This window comes from Panthera leo, chromosome E2 (assembly GCF_018350215.1).
Source record: "Panthera leo isolate Ple1 chromosome E2, P.leo_Ple1_pat1.1, whole genome shotgun sequence".
NCBI classification, from domain to species: Eukaryota; Metazoa; Chordata; class Mammalia; order Carnivora; family Felidae; genus Panthera; species Panthera leo.
This window is the reverse complement of record NC_056693.1, coordinates 19,184,019-19,189,474: the sequence shown is the minus strand read 5'-3', so window position 1 is coordinate 19,189,474 and position 5,456 is coordinate 19,184,019. Positions and strand designations below refer to the sequence as shown.

Below are 5,456 nucleotides of genomic sequence, written 5' to 3'. Positions count from 1 at the left end.
TTCAAATCACTCTGTGAAGAAACTAAATAGAATGAAATCTTTTCCCCAAACACAAACCTCTAAGATGGAAAAGTACTTTATAATCTTTTTTATTTGGTATCTTATTAGTAAAAAAAAATATGTTAACATGCTCTCCAAATGTATGGATATTTTAACTTATTCGTAACATTGTACTAATATGTCATGTATATTATAAAACATGTAAAATAAAAAATGGCAAGGGGTAGCATAAAAAGAATAAAAATATAAGCTCTAAGACTTTTCTCCTATATCCTAAATGATCACTGCTTCCTAAACTGTTCCTAGCATATATATTCTAATGATATCCTATATCCTAAATGATCACTGCTTCCTAAACTGTTCCTAGCATATATATTCCCTACCAAAACTTGAGGGGAATGAGGCCCATAAGTTAGGTATTTTCTGATATGGGAAAGACAAAATAAGAATTTTTATTGCATTCAATAGTAAAAAGAATAGAATGGCTGACCCATAAACATCATGTCATCAATTATTTCCTCTCTATTGAATCACTCTCATCAGCACACATTTTTTCCACATCTCAAAGTTTTTGACCTTACTTTACCCCCTGACTGATGCCCTATTTTTCTTTTACTTTACAGTGAAACTCCTCATAAGACTTGTGTTGGACACACTCTAAGGTGACCCTCTCCCCAATAATCCCACCATCTGATATTATACTCTTGAACAGTCCTTCCCTGTGAATGTGGGCAGATGGGTGATTTGGTTCAAATCAACAATATATGGTAAAAGGTGATGGGATATCACTCCATGATCACATTATATAATGTAAGACTCCATCTTCCTATCAAACTCACCTGAGAGACTCTCTCGGTGAAGAAATAAGAAAGGCCATGAGGCACATAAGAATTTCTTGCCGAGAAGCTGAGGGCAGCTTCCAGGGCCTGAAGGCAGTCAACAGCCTGCCAGAAGCTGTGGCCCTCAGCCCTACAGCCACAAGGAAAGGAGTTCTGCCAACAACCTTTGTGAACTCAGGAGTAGATTCTTCCCTGGCTGAACTTCCAGACAAGAACACAGGCCAGCCAATTCCGTGATTCTCGTGAGAAAACAAGTGTGTTTTCTTTTAAGTCACTCAGTTTGTGGTAATTTGGCTCTCTGGGTGCAGACCTAGTTTGCAGCGACATGGCTAAATACCCCTAGAAGGTTGGAATCATTGGTAAATACGGGACCCATTATGGTGCCTCCCTCAGGAAAATGGTGAAGAAGATTGAAGTAAGCCAGCACACCAAGTATACTTGCTCCTTCTGGGACAAAAGGGAGATGAAAACGTGAGCTGTGGGGATCTGGCATTGTGGTTCCTGCATGAAAACTGTAGCAAGTTGTGCCTGGACCCACAGCACCACTTCTGCTGTCACAGTAAAGTCTGCCATCAGAAGACTGAAGGAGTTGAAAGACCAGTGGAAGCTCCACGGCTTGAAACGTTGCTGGCCTATAATACATGGGTTAGTTGATGTAATAAAAAATAATAAGGATAAATAAATTCGTGGTAATTTGTCATGCAGCTGTGTGCAGGGGTCCCCAAGACCACCCTCAGGCCTAATAATTTGCTAGAAGGACTCCTGTAATTCAGCAAAGCCACTATAATCATGGCTAGAGTGTATTACAGTTAAAGGATACAGATTAAAATTAGCAGTGGAAAAAGATGCATGAAGCAGAGTGCAGAAGAGATCCCGGTTTCCAGTTGCCCTCTTCCACTGGAGTCACGTGGACAGCATTTAATTCCCCAGCAACGATGTGTGACAACTCACACAGAGTATCGCCTGGGAAACTCATTCAAGGCTTGGTACCCAAGGTTTTTATTGGAGGTTCATTACATAGGCATGGCTGACTCCCTGGGTGTGTGACCTTCAATATCCAGCCCTACCAGAGAGCAAATACATACTGTGTAGCCCATGGCCCCACCATAAATCAAAATGTTAGCATAAACTCTCTGGCATGACCCACGGCTTCAGGTAAAACACTTAACAGGTAGGATGTTCAAAAGTACAAGCTATCTCTCTGGAGCCAGGCAAGGACCATACCTTTCTTTGGAACATACAAGGTTTAGACAACCCAGACCTGCTGAGCTAATCCTTTACTGCACAGCAGTGATAGATAACTAGCAAAGGCTTTGTTACCTGGAAATGAGGTGCTACTGTAACAAATACCTAAAAATGTAGGAGTGGCTTTGGAACCAGGTAGTGGGCAGAGACTGAAAGAATTCTGACAAGCATCATAGAGAAAGCCCAAAGTGCCCTAAACAGACTGCTGGTAGAAATTTGGACTTGGAGGATACTCCCAGTGACAGCTCAGAAGGAAACGAGGAACACGTTCTTAGAAAATGAAGTAACTGATGAATGGATAAAGATGTGGTTTATATATACAATGGAATACCACTTGGCAATGAGAGAGAATGAAATCCTGCCATTTGCAACAACGTGGATGGAACTGGAGGGTATTGGGCTAAGTGAAGTTGGTCAGAGAAAGACAGATATCATGTTTTCACTCATATGTGGAACTTGAGAAACTTAACAGAAGACCATGGGGGAAGGGAAGGGGAAAAAATAGTGTCAAACAGAGAGGGAGGCAAACCATAAGAGACACTTAAATACAGTGAACAAACTGAGGGTTGATGGGGGGGGTGCAGGGGAGAGGGAAAAATGGGTGATGGGTATTGAGGAGGGCACTTGTTGGGATGAGCACTGGGTGTTGTATGTAAGCAATGAATCATGGGAATCTACCCCCAGAACCAAGAACACACTGTATACACTGTATGTTAGCCAACTTGACAATAAATTATATTGAAAAAAGAAAAGAAAATGAAAGAAATGGATCCTTGTTACATAGTGGCAGAAAGCTTAGTTACATGGTCTCCTGCAGTTATGTGAAAAACTGAACTTGTAAATAATTAATTTGGTTAGATAACCAAGTTGGTCTAGATAAACTAGGAAATTTCCAAGCAAAGTACTAAGGGTGCCACCTGGTTTCTTCTTGCTGCTTATAGTACAATGTGAGAGGAAAGACATAAGGGGGAAAAGTCTTACATAAAAGGAACCGGAACTGGATGACTTTTTAAATTCTTAGTCTTTCCAAACAGCAAATAACTACTAAATGATTCCCAAGCACTGTCAGGAAGGCATACCATGCAGAAAAAGTTGGGGGTGTGAACGTACAACCTGTCACTTAAATCTCAGAAAGAGCAAAAACGTCAGGATATTCGACCACACAAAGCGCCCCTTCAAGAGATGAAGGGCAAGTCTCAGATCCGCTCAATCAAACCATAGATACAGCCTATAGGAGCTTAGGAAATTGTCTCCCAGTCCTCTTGGCAGGAGCGCTGGGTAGAGAAGGGCTGATCTCAAAAATATCTGTGTGTGTGTGGCTTTGTTATAATGGAGTGAATCTAAGCGAAAACCATGGAAGGCCCAAAAGTTTCTTGAGAAAATTATTTTGGCAGAAACTAAGAGAATAGACCAAAAGGGGGAAAGGGCACAAAATGAAAGGGAACTGTGGGACCCCAAAAGTCTATTGGCAGGAAGCAGGCTGATAAAACTCAGGTTTAAGCACTTGCTATCTTTCATGAAAAGGGAAGGATGACTTAACAGACAGAACCAAGATTCCAAAGATCAGAGCTCCACAACACAAGGAAAAATGGTTTCTCTACTCACACTTCTGATATCAAACATATGGGATTTTCTGCACTAAGAAGTAATTCTCCAACTCTCAGGACACTAACTGGATGCTCTATAATTCAATTCAACTCTGATACTATCTGCCTGGGGTTAGCATCACATCCCACAAATTAAGGACTCAATCCTATAGAACTGACCCACTTTAGATGCCAATTGCAAATCTCGGGCCTCTCTTTCTTCCAACTGACTTAGATACAAATCAGGGGTTTCCACAACCCCCTCCTTAGGTTTGATAATTTGCTGTAACAGCCCACAGAAACACTTTACCTACATTTACTGGTTTATTATAATAAGGATAATATAAAGGATATAAGTGGGGCATCTGGGTGGCTCAGTCAGTTAAGCATCTGACTCTTGATTTGGGCTCAGGTCATGATCTCACATTCTCCTCCTGAGTCGGTGCTCTCTTCCCCTCTGTTACTCTGCCCTGCTCACGCTCTCTCAAAATAAATAAACATTTTTAAAAATGGATACAAGTGAACAGCCAGCCAAAGAGGTACATAGGGTGAGATCTGTATGGGTCCCAAGGATAGGAACTTCAGTCCCCATAGAGTTTGGGCTATGCCCCCACTCCTGGCATGTGGATTTCTTCACCAACCCAGAAGCTTTCTGAACCCCACTGTTTAGGGCTTTAATAGAGGCTCTACTCTGTAGGCATAATTGCCATTGGCAATAAACTCAATCTCTAGCCCTTTTCCCCTCCCCAGAGGTCAGGGAATTTGACAAACAATTCCAACCTTCTAATTATGCCTTGGTCTTTCTGGTGACCAGCCCCCATCCTGAAGCTCTAGATACAGGGCCCCAGCCCCCAGTCATCTCATTAGTATACAAAAGACACTCATCATTCCAGAGATTCTAAAGGTCTTAGAAGCTCTTGTGTTAAGAACCGGGGGTTGAAGACTGAATATTAGACCAAAAGATGTTTCCTTATCACTCAGGAAATTACAAGGTTTTAAGGGCTCTATGTCAAAAACCTGGAACAGAAACAAAATATATATTTCTTACAATATCACAACCACAGATAATTATCCCCAGACCTTGAAACCTAATCATGGAACTTCCTACATTTGCCTGGCTGGATTTCAGAACAGCTATGAACCAGTGGCTCTTTTGTGCCTCTCATTTCCCCCTCTTTTTGAATGGGAATATAGATTTAAGTTACTATCTAGTGCCCTTTCATGCCAACCCAAAGGATTTCCTTCAGTATCTCTCGCACAGCATGTCTCTGCACCCCTACTTTTTCTTCTGTTGATCTTCATATCATTTATTTCTTTTTGCTGTCTTTTTAATCTTTAATTCTACCTAGAACCTTCAGCTCACTGATGAGTAACAGGGCAAATGGACAATTTCATCTTTTTCTCAATCTTAGGAGAAAACTTTTCAATATTTTAAGCATAATGCTGCTCCTCTTTATGAGACTGTTAAAGTTACTTTCTAGTCCTAATTTTCCAAGAGTTTCAATCTTGAATTAATTTAGAAATGCATCAAATGCCTCTTGGTGTCTATTGAGATGATCAAATGGTTTTTCTTCTTTCTGTCGATCTAATGAAGTACAATGATTAGTTTTTAAATGGTAAACCAACTTTGTATTCCTGGTATAAATTCTACTTGATCTGATGCATTTGACTAAATTCTGTTTTTTGCCTCTGGTTCTTCTACTCCATTCAGCTTCATTTCTTCTGATTTGCTTTTTCCAGCCACATAATTGAGATCAAAATTTAGAGTTACATAATGTACAATAAA

General features: G+C 40.6%; 1 pseudogene; it reads left to right on the top strand.

Annotated features, from left to right (window-relative positions):
• The first annotated feature begins 1,164 nt into the window (after positions 1-1,164).
• Positions 1,165-3,305, top strand: LOC122207725 (annotated as a pseudogene).
• Positions 3,306-5,456: the final 2,151 nt, after the last annotated feature.